Source organism: Acomys russatus, chromosome 4, assembly GCF_903995435.1.
Source record: "Acomys russatus chromosome 4, mAcoRus1.1, whole genome shotgun sequence".
In the NCBI taxonomy this organism is placed as follows: Eukaryota; Metazoa; Chordata; class Mammalia; order Rodentia; family Muridae; genus Acomys; species Acomys russatus.
The window spans coordinates 35,403,805-35,420,677 of NC_067140.1; the positions used below are offsets into that span (position 1 = coordinate 35,403,805).

A 16,873-nucleotide genomic window follows, 5' to 3' on the forward strand; every position below is an offset into this window, starting at 1 on the left:
ATATATATATACATATACATATACATATACGCATATATATGTATAGTCATTGGATAAGGCAAACTCGCATGGAAAAGTTAGAGATGGCATAAGTATCATTAGGGATTTGAAGAGAAGCCAGGCCTACATTGAGGATATTTTCAAACATCTAGCTAGTAATAGCTAGGGAGGTAGAGCTGATCCCTTGATACAAATACTTTTGTAGGCATATGGAACAAGGCAATGGTGCTCTGGGAGCTGATGATATTTAGACAGCTGCATTGGAAGATGGCAAATGACATTTTGGGGGGGGGGGGTTTCTCACCACCATTGCCACATATAATCCCTAGGCAAATCTTCTCAACTCTACTACTGCTTGAAGAAATTCCAACTTTCCCATGTTTATAGTCCTTCTATTATTGACATCAAAGACCACATTGTCTTTAAAATAGACTAGTAATCCTTTAAACAGTTCTTAATTAATGTTCAAAGGACTTAGCCAAAGTCTATCATTTTCTAATATAAAATACTCTAGAGGCTTTTCATGGTATACAGAATACAAAGGAATTCTTCTTTAGCTGCAAGAGTTGGTCATCTATTATGGGTTAAATGTTAAACCCATGAATGTCCATGACTGAACTCTGGAACTTGTAGGTGTGACCTCCTTTGAAAAAGTGATTTATTTTTCACATATCGCAAGTGTGAATATAAGGTCATTTTGGATGCTGTAGGTACTTCCTAAAGAGAATGACAAGTGGTCTCCTATAATAAACATTGGAAGAGAGGAAGGCACATTGAAGACTGTAGCCTAGTATTCATAAGATGAAAACAATAGAATAATTGAAGTTTACATATTTTCTTAATACTTATCATATGTACTAATTTTCTTTAATTTAACATATGTGTGTGGAGAATGTTCTGACCATTGGCTAGATCTGGGAAGGGGTTTAAAGTTTACCGTCTGTATTGTCCTTGCATGGTGCCTTAGTTTGAGCTGGACCCCTGGGCCCAAATCTGCCTATCATAATGTTCTACTTGTAGGTTTCTAGGACCCTTTGGATCCTTCTACTTTGCCATTCTCTCCTGCTTCTCTCATCTAGAGTCCCAATAGGATGTCCTCCCCTCTGTCCCAGTTTCCTGGTAAGTGAAGGCTTTCGTGGGACATACCCCTTGGGCTAGTATGCAGATATAAGTGAGTATATACCATTTAAGTCTTTCTGCTTCTGGGTTAACTCACTCATTATGATAATTTCTAGCTCAATCCATTTATCCACAAATTTCCCACATTTGACCATGTCCCCTGGAGGGGGAGACCTGGTGGCACTCAGAGGAAGGACATCAGGTTACCGAGAAGAGACTTGATACCCTATGAGCATATACAGGGGGAGGAAATCCCCCTCAGGAACAGTGATAGGGGAGGGGAATAAGGGGAAAAGGGGAGAGAGGAAAGAATGAGAGGACACAAGGGATGGGATAACCATTGAGATGTAACAAGAATAAATTAATAATAAAATATTTTTTAAAAGTATCTACCTAACATCCTTAAATGTTAAGTATTATGATGTGAGAAGACACTTATATCAAATTCAATGTAAAATTCCTAGTTCTCAAATGATCTCTGGTGTTTAGCCACTATTCACTTCATGTTGAAGATACAAATTAGGAAGCTAATCAGTGCTTAATACTAGTGTGTCATATTCCAATGGAACTAAAAGTATAAGGAGCAAATCAGGCACACAGCTACTGAATGTGCAGGATGATGATGATGATGATGATGATGATGATGATGATACTTGTGCAGAAGGAACAAAAATTACTATATTTTGACATACATATAGATATGTTGTCTTTAATTAGATTAAACACTTTTACCAGTGTATCAGGTATATATAATATAATATTAAGAACAGAAGAATTTAGTTGAATCTGAAACAATGATGACCTGTGACTGAATATGAGAGTGAGTTTAGACAAAAAAGTCAATATTTGTCATGGCTAAAGGAGTTTCAGTCAGAGTCTACCAATACATGGGATTAAAGACTAAAGCTGTTGGAGATAGTTGGATAGATTAAAAAAAAAACTACACCTCTCAGGTGCTTTGGAAAAGAGAATACTTAATTTCCTGATAATTTAGAAATAGCTGTTCTCTAGTGCATTACATCTAGAGGACTTGATCTTTTCCAATAGGGTCAAGTGTTGAGTCATTTTGAGTTTGAATGTGGTTAGCTCATTCAGTACTATGTGTTCTCTGTTATCTTGCCTCTATATAGAGCCGCTCACTTCATATAGCTATAAGAGATAGACAGCTTACCTTCCCTGATGATGGTATTATCAGAAGCTTAAGGAGCATTCTGCCATTGTCTATTTCACTCAGAAATATTGGAGTATGTATTATCTGTGGTGAATAAATAACATCACAGAATAACAACAATCAGGAGGACCTTAGGTGAAAATCTGTAACCTTTCTGAATTTGTTAAAACTAAGATCTTTTGAATTTTCCACAGGTTAGAAAGAATTCCAGTGAATCGCCCTTAGGGACTCTTTGTGACTCCTTTATGACATTAGCTTAATGATAACAGCCAGAGACACAAAGAAATCTGATTCTGAAGACCGCAGCTAGTTCAGAGTTCCGTGAGTGATGGTTTTCTGAGGTCTCCTCTCACAGGGTAACCTATGCTATAGAAGGGACTTTAGCACATTTCATCCCCTCTCACTTTCCCCTAGGATCTCTGTTGTTATTGTTCAGTGTTTTGAAAAGGAAACACAGTCAGGTCAGGGAAAAGACCAAAAGAGTATTTGTGCCAGTGTACATAAATGTGAAATTACTGTTCATAATTCACAGTGGCGTACTTTCTGTCATTTATTTTTTCTTGTGTGAGGAGTCAGATAAGTCATTCATGACTGTGCTAGTCCTGATCCATTCTTCATTACTACATTCATGAAGATAAATACCACAGCTATCATGTGTCCTTTCAGAATGGAGAATCATTAGTAACAATAGACACCAACCTGATACTATTACTTAAAAAGTCGAGAATATTCTGTGAGTACCATATCCTATATTCACACATCTTGGTCTGGCTTAGCATTATCTGCTGTAGAAATGAATGTGTAGTATTTGCACATTGGTCAATATATAGACATCTCTTAACTTCAACTGAAAATGTCATTTTAAAGTAAACACAAAGCATATATGCTGTGACAATGAATGGATTGATTCATGGGAGATATTCTTGGTTATCAGAATGATTGGAGGTCAGATGAAAAAATACAATGGAAAATAATAATAAGCAAGTATTTAAAAGGCTTTTATAAACAAGCCACACCTGAAAGGAAAGATTCTTGATAGATAGAGACATAGAGAGATAGAGAGATACAGATACATGAGTTAAACGTTGCGTTTAACCTGTGATATTAGAGAAAATTTGTAACACACCCAAAAATTGCTCCACCTCACAACAAAGACATATGCTCAACCACGTTCATAGCAGCCTTATTCACAGTAGCCAGAATCTGGAAACAACCTAGATGCCCCTCAGTTGAACAATAGATAAAGAACTGTGGTTCACTTACACTGTGGAATACTACTCATCTATTAAAAACAAGGAAATCTTGAAATTTGTAGGCAACTAGAGGGAATTAGAGATGATCATTCTGAGTGAGGTAACTCAGACTCAGACGGACACACATGGCATATTCTCACTGATAAGTGGATGCTAGCCACTTAATTCAGGTTAACCACATTATAATGGAGAGAAAACAGTATGGATGCCTTGACTTTATGAAACAAAGTGGTGTGGCACCAGTGCAATATAGTGCTACATTCTTTCTCAGCTATGCACTTGAGGAAAAACTATAAGGCAACTAAGCAATTGCTGAATTGTGAAAGTATAGGAATAGGACATTTTTCCATTGTCATCAATGCATTTCCTTTTTATTATCTTGGTTGCTACCCGCCATAAGCAGCAAGAATGTGAATGAGTTTTCATGAATCTGAAGCAAAAATTGCTATTATAATTGTTTACCAGTAGAATTTATGTTTGATCATGATTAATAAAAAGTGCAATGAATTTAAAAAAAAACAAGGAGGTAGTATATGGAAAGGGTAGGAGGCAGTAAAGAAGAGGGAAAAGGTATAATTATATTATGTTCTCAAAATAATAATAATATATATAATGTAGTAATAATTGAAATATTTGACCTGTAAATGTGTAGTTTTTGAAGTACTCTGTAATAAATTTGTGGTGACTAAATATTGGTTCAAAATCTGGGTATATTTTCAGCTCTTGCTTTTCCATATCTATAATACTAAATATTTACTTTATTCAATCTCTACTTCAGCAACATTTATTGAGTACATACTTACTGGGAAGTCAGTGGTTTGTGCAGCATTTAAGATATACTATATTGTCTGTCATGAGAGAGTGTGTAGCTGACTGAGGTAGAGAGATTCATAGCAAGTAATCAGTGCTTCAGGAAATATGAATTTCGTTGTTTTTTTTTTTTTTTTATACATTAGAGACATTACTGCTCTCTGTTAGAGAAACACAAAGGTTTATGTTCATAAACCTTACAGTAAACTGGAGAAATGCCTCTTTTCCTCTGGAAAACAGTTCAGATGGAGAGACTCAATATAAACTAGACTTGGTGGCATAGGACTTTAATCTCAGCAGTCTAGACAGAGGCAGAGATAGGCAGATCTCTGTGAGTTCGAGGCCAGCTTGTCTACAAAGTGAGTCCAGGACAGCCAGAGCTTTTAAACAGAGGAACCCTGTCCTGAAAAACCAACCAACCAACCAAACAAACAAAAAGCTCTGGAAATGTAGAATTTATGACATTTGTGGAATTACATTAGCTGGAAGGGTAGCACTAATGCTATGGAGTTCCTGCATGATTGCATAATCTTGCCAATAAAATTTTAGGTAGAGAGAGGATGCTTGACAGGTTAAAAAAATGTGTGAAGACATGTATCTGGGCAGTAAAGATCAATGCAGACAGGAGCATGGGATCAGAGAAGCAGAGGTAATGCAAAATATAAGTAGTTTATTGATTAGAAGGTCACTGATATTACTTTGAACATTGATAGAGGAAAACACAATTAAATGTTTCTTTTGATAAGATTATGCCTCTGTTTGGAGAAAAGACTGTGGAGGGTAAAAATAGGAATAAAGAGTATAGATATTGGATCGCACTACAGAGCAGCCCAATTTTGCAAAGTAAAAAGCAATGGATTGGTAAATAGTTAGGAAGCTATCTAGAAGTGTTTAGAAACTTGGCTTATAGGATTAGCACCATAGAGGTGTTAGATTAAATTTAAAATTGATAAGGAGCAAAGATAAGAAGTATGAGACTCAGAACACAAGTTATAAGTAGGACTATGGCCTGAGTTTCTAAGTCCCAACATAGTGCTCTGAACATACCTTGTTCCATAAATGACTAGGTACATTGCTACTATTAAAATATTTTTCAAGGTGAAAATTGTGTTAGAATATACAGTTTTATAGTGAACACATTAATTGTGATGCTTTCAAGTGATGGACTTAGAAAAGGGTTGTATATACTGATCTGAAACGTAGTTAAAATTTATATTTTAAATAGTTTGTATACAGCACCTAAAACCACTGTAGGATTGCTTAGTTTGTGACTATAGATAATTAATAAATCCAGGAATCTAGCACTCTGAAACTCTAGAGTTCTGTAATCTATGAAGTAAGGCATTTGGAGCAGGCACAGAACATTCATCACCTGTGGAAAAAGTAAAATGAAAAAGAATGGCTTTCTCGGAGTACAAAAGGCTAGTTATTATGTCAAATACTACTTAACTGGATGAATAAGAAAATTGAGAATTGGTTACTTAAGTCAGCAATAAATGTCATCTCTTCCCATTTAGTTTTTTGTATTCCCTTCACATGACCCTTGTTATTTCCTGTGCTTTTCTCGAAATACTGTTAGTACCATGCCCATCAGCTTGTAGCCCGTGCTTCATGTGACCTATGGAAGAATAGTCAATATTCTTATAAAATTAAGATTTGTTAGCAGTTTTTATAAAGTTGAGTTTAGATATTTTTCATATAAATAACATAAAATTTACTTATTATCACTAAGATCCCTTTTAATTAGATTCAGTTTTATTTGCTCAAAGATAATGTTGACCAGTAGTAGTGTATTACTTCGTAACAGTATTTACTTTTATTATCTATTCTAAACGAAGCCATCACACAATTTAAATACCCAGCTTTGAAACTCACTCTCTGAGCTATCAGGGTATCTGCCTGTTACCATCTCCTTGCTCAAGTTAGCCGAAGTTCTCTTCTTCACTTTGTCCTCATTGCTTGTAGGTTTAAACACCTGCGTCCCACACACGTACAGTGTTTCTCCCATCCTACTTCCAATAGAATTATTGGTGCTGTCATTATCCATTCTAGTGTTTAATCTTAATTTCTAATTGTATGATTTCCCTATATATGGTTACCAGGGTTTCATCTTAGTGCAGTTTGTCTGCACCAAATATATTTCCAAATTTGAGATTAAATTACTGTAATTGTTGGGATTAAAGAATACTTATTTTATTTCAATTATGCAAGAAGAAACACAAATTCTGTTGCCTATTGTCCCATTGTTTCATATACTGTGGGATCTCAATCTTTGATTTTAACTTCCATCCTATAGGCATAATAGTATTTTAAGAAAATGTATTTCTGCTTGTATTTTTTTATATGAGATAAAAAATACACCCAAATGAAATTTGTAGCAGATACTTATGTCCAACTCTTAATATGTCATTTGGCATTAATAATTTGATGCTGTCTAACTCTTAACTGCCCATATATTTTAGTCATTGTCTGTTTTGATATATGAGGTGATTATGATTAGGACACTCTATCACAAAGTAAAAGTGACTTGCCTAAGTTCACAATTCTGATAAGTGAAAACCAAGGGTGGACTGCAGATCGTATTCCAAATGCATGTTTTTAATATCATTGAAAAGGTGCATTATTTCAAATGGCCAGTGGTTAAAAAGAGCTGCTTTGGCATTCTGCCCAGAACTGTGTTAAAATACAATGGTGATTCAATAAATATTGTCACGAGTAGTTATATGTGTTGTTGGTCATGCCAGATCAAGAAATGTGCTGAATTGTTCTAATGGATATGGCTTGCTTTTTGCTTTTGTTTTTTAGGTTGGCAAACACATTGCCCACTTACTGCATAGAGACCCCAATGGAGAACAAGGTGGGTGATGATTCATGCTAAATGGTTCTTATAATATGCCAAACACTACAACAGCAGCTAGCATGAAGGGGCTCATTATCTGCTGTCAAATCCAATAACGGCAATGACAAACTTCCTTCACTACAGTGACTTGTGGGAAGTCCAGTCACTACAGAGGAGGACTAGTATTTTTAAGGATACAATATAGCAGAAATAACCTCTCCACTGAGTCTTATTTGCTTGTTTTGTGTAGGTTTCTATTTCCCAATTTAAAACAGGCTTCATCGTCCCTGTTTCAGCTCCAGAGATAACTGACTTTGAGAATAGCTTCTCTTATGAAATACTCTTCTTTGGTACATTGTACAGAATAAGTTCTTTGAATAAGTCTTGAGGTTTGTATATGCACAGCAGCTTCTCTGGCTCTGTTCTGAGAACAGCCTGGATGCACCTATCTAACCTCCTTCTCTGACCAGGCATCACACACACACACACACACACACACACACACACACACACACACACACACACACACACACCGCTTTATGTTTTGCTGCCATAGCACCCACAGATGATAACAGTGCTTATAGAGGATTAAGTCCAGGAAACAGCACACAGGATACTGACTTCTTATGATTATGTATCTCTTTGTCTCACTAAATTGTAACCTTCTTGAGGGGACACTTTATCCAGGGCTTATAAACCATGCTCATCCCTATAACTGTGTAGTGCTCAAATCAGTGAATGATGACTCTGCAAAAAATGTGTAATGAAAGAATGGGAAAACGTATAATATTCCTGCCTTCCCTGTCCTTTTGCACAGGGACTGACACAGTGTAAGTAAGAAAATGACATGTTTGCTTAGTGAAAGAAGGAAGAAATGAATAAACTCATGGATCAGATGGTTCTCTATGGCCAAATTAAAGACCAGGCAGAGAGATACTGATGATTTCCAGTCATTTTTTCTTTAGGCCACAATGCATAATGCCCTGAAAATGTTTGTTTATTTTGGAAGGCAAAGGCAGATCTGAAGCTATTTTCTTTATTTTTATATTCAAATGCCTATAAAACAGAAAAACACTGGAGACCTATTCATTGCTCACAAATGATCTATGTGGTAATAATGTGCTGGCTTTTCCAGCTGTACTGCACTTTGGTGCTATCTTGGGTTTAATTGAAAATATGCTGTGACCTTGGTTTTGTTCACTAGGCGTAGGGGGGCATAATGGGCATGAAGCCTCCGAAGAACTCTCTTTCAATGAATGTCATTTGGCTAATTTGGGGTTCGCCTGAGGGAAATAATGTGTGAAGTCCTATAAATGCGAGGCACCTTTTATTCATATGGCATTAACATGAAGTTATCAACTTTTTTTCTTAAATCAGCATTTTATTTTGCAAAACGTATTTGTTGAATCTTAATGCTATCGGTACGGTATAATAATAGTGTTGTTCTTAACAGTCTCATGTTTCATTATAATTAAATAAACAGCTCCGGGATTGCAGTCCAAAAATGTCTGTGTCTCTTAACTTAAGGAGTTCCCATAGAAACTGTGGACAGCAAGTTTAACTGACATTTATTGGGCTTGATGCTATATGGAACATTGATATCTTTGTTTTCATATCTGGCATTCTTTGTGGAAATCTTCTTTGTTTTATTAAACCCTTGAAAACTTCACTTGCCCCCAAGTCTCCTCCTCCCTCTACTGCTCTCCCTTGACCCCTGCTCCTCCTCGACCTCCTCCTGCTTTTTCCCTTCCTTGTCCTCCTCTGTCTCTTATTAGCATTGAGGAAGTAATTTGGACTCAGTTAGATTTTACAAATGCAATAATACTAAAATGGACCCTGATACTTAAGTGTAATTGTGTTATTAGCTGGAAATGCTTTTCCTCAAAACTAAAAAGAATTGAGAGTGAAGTTTACCAATGTAACACATGCTGTCATGAGGGAACCTTTGTGTGCTGGTGGAGAGTTTGTGGTATGTGTGTCAAGATACACTTTCTTCTCCAGCTGTAACTGCTCCTTGATTTATTAAAGGGAGAAGGAAATTGTTCCATTGCATCAACATTTATAATGGAGCAGAATCATAGTTTGCTCATAACAATCCAAGAGAATAAAATAGTTAGTCTGGTAAAAAAAAAAAAAAATGTACTGTAAGAATCCATCAACTTTGTTAGGGTTTTTTTTTTGTTCATTTGTTTTTTGGTTTTTTTTTTTTTCTTTTTTGTGTTTTTTTTTTTTTTTTTTTTTTGGTCTAAGTTGTCTTATGTCATTTCACACACTTCCCTGAAAGTCAGTGAAATTGGTGGTATAAGTTTAGACCCCACCTAAACTGATTTTTAATAACTTATATAGGTATAGTAATATGCTATCTTAGTTTCACAATAAGAACATGAATATGAACATATCTAAGACATGTGATTTTGTTAATATTAAAGATGATAATGCAATTTTGCCTGCGAAACCAGCCTGTCCTACCAGCCAATCAAGAGGCTGAGGCAAGGTAGTCTACATAAGTTCAAGGTCGATTTGATGTACACAGTGAGTTCAAGGCCAGCCTGGAAAATTCAATGACACCTTATTTCAACATAAAAAATTAAAAGCAAGGTTGGTAATCTAACTAAATGAGAGACCCTAGGATCTGGGTTAAATCTCACCTGAGGTGGTGGCAGGAGATGGATGAATAATGGACGCAGCAGTATATGATAATAGTAGTCTTTCTCCACGGCTTAATAAACAAGTTGCAAATGTAGTAAATATTTTTCCAAAGTTTATGTAGCTATTCAGGAGTGAAGTACTTAAACACATTACAGCCTTTCAAAGGGGAAGATTTACACAGACATAGGATCAATCACTTTACCTCTGGGTATAAACGTCAAACTTTCAGTATTTGTTTCCTCATCAGTAGAGCAGGATCATGAGTCCTACTTCTTGAAACTGGTCAGGAATAGGCAAGTACGTGTGTGTGTGTGTGTGTGTGTGTGTGTGTGTGTGTGTGTGTGTGTGTGTATTTTTAACTTCTGCCAATAAGTACACTATGGGCTTTAACTTCTGCCAGTCTAATTCTCCCCATTTTTCTCATTCTTTTGCTTTTTAGTATGTACTCACAGTCAAAAAAACAAATTACAAACACAAATCAATATGTATAATTTAATGTAGTTTGTAAAGTATCTTAAATGAACATGAAAGCAATGGAAGAAAATCACTATTTAGTAGTATAAAAATATGGAGCTTTCAGCATTGCTAAAAATATGATCCCAATATCCTGAGTGAGAAAGAGGACTTTATCCTCTTCCACATGATAGTTTTCAAAGACAAAAATCTCAAGTTCATTATTCCTAATTTAGATCTTCTCTTCCAAGTGGCTAGGGCTGAACTCCACTTGCTGTGATGTAAAACTCGTCTTTTTAGTGAGGGTGAGAGGAAGCAACTTTGTGGGGCAGCAGGCAAAGAAGGAAGAAAAGGACAGCAGCTATATTCCTTTTCCCTAGACCTGTGACCAGACAGGATGTTGGTTTTTCATATATCAATGTGAGTAAATGCTGCTAGTTGGAGAAAAATAGTGAGAAGAAAATAAATTCTTTTTTTTTTTTTTAAGAAGCAAACAATTTCAGTATCATTTACAGACAATGCTAGATAACTGAAGAATTGGGAAGAACTATTGTGATAAAAAAAAAAAAAAGGAAAAAGTACAGTTAGGATGAAGTTTGACAAGACTCAGTTTCTGGTAAGAGTGGTGCTTGTAGATCATGACCAATACACTCACCCATCAGAAAACAAAAATAGATAGGATTAAAACAGATGTTGTCTTATAGTTTATCATTTTTGTGAAACACTCATATTTCTCTTACTGCTGTGTGTCTACCTGCCACATTAAGATAGTACGTATGTATTACTTTTGAAAGAATTGTCTTAAGCCACCTTCTCTGTTTAGTTAAAGGTAAATACTAGAATGAGTAAACTACACAGTCAGCTCAACAGACAGCAGTGCCATGCAATGTGCTATTCACATGTAAGCCAGTAATTGTGCCTCAGGTAGCCCTTCTATCATGGAACTTTCCTTTATCAGGATTCCTCACATGTATAATGAGACCCATGATAGCATTGCCAGCCATATAAGTAAGGTTTAATTTCTTTCTTAATTCTTACATGAAAATTAATTATAAATAGAAGCTTCTAATTTGTCATCCATGAGTTAAATACAGCCATTTTGTTGCCTTTATGCTAGCTTTTCCATTGGTAAAAACATCAGGCTGTGTAACTATGAGCACAGGTTCTGTTCTACTGGAACCAACACCAGTTGACATGCCAACATAGTTGGAGATAAATTGAGGCCAATGTAGATGGAGAGCCACAGGCAGTCAGTTGCTGTTGAAGAAAAAAGAAACAGTTGTATCAAGGGAGAAACCCTCCTCCATAGATTATCTAGTTCCAAGTAGTTAGTGAGCCTTAACACACAGGCATAACGATGATACTAATTGGAATGGGTAGCGTGTGTGTGTGTGTGTGTGTGTGTGTGTGTGTGTGTGTGATTGATGATCATAGAAGAAGTCGCAGAGGTTGGTGGGGAAAATGGGAAGAGTTAGAAAGAAGAGACAGTAGTGAAAAGGATATAAATACAATTGATTTATGTATGAAGTTATCAAAATATGAAAACTTTAAAAACAAGGAAATGCGCACATGGAAATACTTATAGAAATGATTGTTGATGTGTTTTAATGTACTTTACATGCAATCACAAGTGGAGGGCAAGATTTTACCTATAGACACAGCTGGTTTCCTAAAACTGACATCAGGATTTTGCATGTGTCTTCATTTCTGTTCTATCCTTGTTAATATGGTAGTTGCAGCTTTGAAAGCAGCCATAGGGAATTCAGGAGTGACAACCACACTTCATGTCCTTATTTTTTTGTGGAGATTTTGACTTAGTTTTCATTAATCTTTATCTTTCTATTATGTACTTGGCATAGAAATAAATCATATACCATTTATGAATGATAAAGTTTGAATTGCATTATTTTTACCCACTATCTGGAATATCCACATCCAGCTCTGCCTTGTGCTTTATAAAATGATCTTTGCTCTTTTTTATGTTGCTTAGGTGTATGGAATATATTGTGAATACTTTCCCCTCCTCCATTATCTCATTTCCCCTCCCACAGCTTTTGACCCACTTAATTCTTCCCAACCAGACAGTTCTGCTTCTCTCTCTCTCTCTCTCTCTCTCTCTCTCTCTCTCTCTCTCTCTCTCTCTCTCTCTCATGTATAGATGTATGCATGCATGTGTGTGCATATGTATATAGATGTGTGTGTGTGTACTTTGCATATCCTGTGCAAATGGTCACTGCTGGTACATGTATGTAATTCCCATTGCCATGTCATATTCAGGAGACAGCATTATATAGTGATCCTCCCCACCCTCTGGATCTTTTGAAACTGAATCATTCTTTTAAAAATGAATCCTTCAGAGAACAAAGACAGATGGTGGGAGAAGGAACCAAGAAGAAATTTTTATCTAAAGTAAGAAAAGTAGGTTAACTACTGGTGATTTAAAGAGCAGCATAGTCTGGTCTCCTTATTCCTTTTCCCTTCCAGATGCTGAGGGGTACTTGGTTATTTAATGCTTTTTGGGCACATGTCTAATTGTTTCTCATGGCATACTTACTGCAAAATGTGCATTACAGACACAATGAGTACAGGAAAAATACAAGGTCCTTTTACTTTGTTAACTGAAACTCATTAATATTAGAACTGAGTCCTCAGCTTGCAAGGTTCCATGGTAACTTGAGAGCAAATTCAGGGCTGTGCAGAAAGGGAACTCAGTTCCAATATGCACAACCTAAGACTAACATCAAAGTAGGGCTGCATTTAAAACAATAAATAAGAATCCAATTATCAGATGTCTGTTTTGCTGAATGGTACTCTCTTTTGTGGTCATTAAGGTGAAACAAAGAAATCACTGATTCCAGTCATTTCGATTATCTGACTTGTCATCACCAAGGTTTCCTCATTATGCACTGTTAACAGGGTTGAGGTTACTTGAAACCAGTTTCTAGTCCAATTAGGAGGCCATCCCTGCTATCTGCATTCTGATTAAATGCGTTGCCTGGAAATCACAGAGAGTCTCTTCTGTTTCCTCCCCTTGCTTGGATCTCATAAACACAGACTCAATTAAAGAGTTTCCTTATCAGGCTGCTCTGGGTCAATTTACTGAATTTATTAAACTCCTAAGTCATGCTGAATTGGAAAACTTGTGGCTTTCAGATTCACTAAGAGCCTGAACCAGATATCCATGACTTGCTCCTCCTGTGTTTTCGACAACAAAGTACACACAAATCAGCACATCTAATAACATTGACTCATGAGCTCTGGAGAAATAGAAACATGAGTCTACAAAGTGAAACTTCCAAGTTAGATATGGGAAAATCATGACATTCTATCAGGCTGTATTTTAAGGTAAACGGAACCTAGTCCAGACCATCTTGAGCTTTGAGGTTTTAATGGAGGAAATTCTGATAGTTTCCTTTCCCCAACACGTACTACTGCTGCCTTACTTTGCCCTAAATATATCCTCCTTAGTTCTCCATTCTCCTCTGACACAAAGCCAAACTAAATTCTTTTAATCCATTTTATGTAGGGACTGCAACATTGTGTGTAGTTTTTTTGTTTTGTTTTGTTTTGTTTTTTTTAACCACTGGCATTATTTCACTCCTTCTGTTTTCCATTCCACCACACTTTATTACATATTACTAGTAGATTTCACCTCATACCATCTTCTGCCTCGTGTTCATATTTATCTTCGTGTGGCTTACCACCTAACTGGTACTTATTTTTAAACTACATTTTGTCCCAATTTCTTATCTTTTTTACTAGTGTAACAGCTATAGTGCTCTTAAAACTTCTCTAGAGGTTTGTGTAACTCCTTGGACAGTCACTTGTCAATTATAGCATGTTATAAAATCCTTAACAGGAGTTATGTGGGCCTAAGTGACAATACATAATTAATTTGCCTGACTGTCACTGGGCACTCAACAAGGATTAAAGAAGGGCATGTCTGTAGAAGTCCAGATTTTTTCTCATTGAAGTCAAGATAGGCTACTATATCACGTGTTTGCATTGTCTTCCTGACTGTACAAACCCTGCTTGTCTTCTCTGAACTGCTAATTATCCATTAATCACATACTCACTCCTTCACTGTAAGGAATGGCATTCGTTTATGACTGAATCCTTTAATCTAGGCTTATTTTAGCATTCTGTTTCACATAATCAATGAGCAAGGCTTAGAGAGTTGCAGGAATTCCCTCTAGCTGATGTGTTGGTAAACATACATAGACATATATTAACAGAACTGAAGGGAACTTTGGACCTCTTTAATGATTTTTGCTAGGGGATATGTGTGTATGTGTGTGTGTATGTGTTTGTGTGTGTGTGTGTGTGTGTGTGTGTGTGTGTGTGTGTGTATAATGTTATAATGTTTTGGCTATTGTTTGACTATACACATTTTAATAGTGAACAAGTAAGTAAGTACTAAATAAAACATTGGAAGGTGGTTTTTACAATCTGAATGATTCTGTATGCGTACTATTTATTCTCTTCAGATTGCCTCACATGGCAATTTAAATTGCATTACTCATTACAAAAATCCATATGCCTTTTGGGTGCTACTGTTGGTTTGTTTGTTTTCAGCCTATGGAGGCAATGATGACCTTGGCACAAGGCATTTCCTAAGGATTAATGAGCAGTTGGAGGTTAATGACTATCAATTCCTCCCAGCTAGTCATCAATCCAAGGAAAGCATAGGAAGCAAGGCCATTAACTGCATTACCAACTTTCTGAAATCAGATTTTTCATTGCCCGCCTTGCTAAAGACTTCTGTTCCAGATGAAAATTTCAGATTTTTCAAAAGCTGTCATTTACCTGGACAGTGACAGAAAATTAACAAAGTAACTACATATATGTAATATATATGTGTGTGTACATATATATATATATATATATAATATGTGTGTTACTCAGTAAAAAGCACACACATATATGAGAGATGCATTGATAAACCAATTACGTTTGAGTTACTATATATGCCATATATAAATATACATATATTTATACATATAATAAAATAAACTGTAAGGATATTTATTTCCTGTGGGCTAGCAGAAGAGAATTGTGAAGAGAACCAGAACTTTTTATACTTTGGTAGGCACAGTCTGAGTTTATGGGACTCGTTTCTCTTCCTTTCCTCCTCATTCTCTATCCTCAATCTCAAATTCTTAAGGGATTAAAACCATTTCATTTCCAGTGAGGTCAAAATCTGTGTCAATTTTCTGAAATTTATCCTCCCTTCAATTTCCTACTTGAGAGCTCTTTCGATAGATGGAGACAGGGGGGGGGGTTTAATATATTCTTTCTGTGAAATATCATTTTTCGTGTATTCTTATCACATCATTGTTTTTCCCTGATGTTAATAACACCAATATTTCATCATCTGATATAAACAATTAATGCAAGTGTGGATGCAAATATCCCTTAAGTAATAAGCTATATTCATATGGAAGAAAGTCCTGAGATGGACACATTACATCCCCCCCCCCAAAGATCCTCCTGTTATTTTATTTTGTCTAACCATATCTTGATTCTTCTATTGCTTGCTTTATCTATTGCCTATTGTGACACAGAATAACAAGCTGACTATACCGCTGGTTAATGTGTGTGGCAAATATGTGTGACACCATAGCAATGGACATCCCAAGAACTTTTCCTGTAGACGTTTTTTGAAAATTTGCTGAAGAACTGAACTTAATCTTTTATTCTTACTCACAGAAGTCTATATCTTGTCCCTATACAGCAGTAAATGCAGTTATAAACATCGACACACAGAGATCTCAGTCCATTAAAGTATTGCTAGATCGGAAACAGATCCTCAAGTACTGCAGTATAACAGATATATATGCATGGAACTTACTCATTTTAAACTGCATGATTCTTTGTGGAGACAATAATAAAGCTGATATTTTTTGGAAAACATTTATAGAATCACATTTAAATAAAAAGTCACAGATAAGTTTAAAGGATGAACAAATGATTTTACACTCTCTAGTGAATTTCTTGGGAACTGCGGATTTAAAAGTACCATACTTTTTAATAAAAAGCACATATTTAAATAAATCTCACAATGAGAAATCATCTTATGAAGACTCAATAGTGTGATTCTCTTTGATTCAACACCAGATTGAGTCCGTAGGCTTCTATACAAGGACTTAAGCTGTCAGGAATAATCAAGGACTTGAATCAAAGTAAACAAAAACAAATACTGACGCACCCTTCTAATTTTATATCTGTATTAACTCATTTATCGTCAAAATAGCATGCTCTAAAAACCAGGGCACGCAAACCTATCCTATCAGAGTTTCACAGATAAACATTGCATGCACATGTATCTCAGAGTTTTAAATTTGTTTTCCATTTGTATTTGCTTATTTAAGTCACTGAAAATTGATAACAAACAACTTTTATTTGAGGCCACATCTCTCTTTTTCATTAATTTAGTTCACATCCATTGAATTTACATAATGTCTCTGGACATTGTTTTCAAAAACCCACTTAAATGCTTAGTTTCTTCTTCATTTCCTCACATCTTACTTCACTTATTTGGGGAGGTGGGTTGTAAGAAGTAATCATTCAGTCCATTCT

General features: G+C 35.8%; 1 protein-coding gene across 3 annotated transcripts in view; it reads left to right on the top strand.

Moving 5' to 3' along the window:
* The window catches only part of Lrrc4c (leucine rich repeat containing 4C), a 176,525-nt gene that overhangs the window by 142,234 nt on the left and 17,418 nt on the right, over nucleotides 1-16,873 (top strand). For all 3 annotated transcript variants that reach the window (XM_051144213.1, XM_051144212.1, XM_051144211.1), the window contains one exon: nucleotides 7,159-7,210. The gene's annotated coding sequence lies outside the window, so the exon portion shown is untranslated. The remainder of the gene's footprint in view (nucleotides 1-7,158; nucleotides 7,211-16,873) is intronic.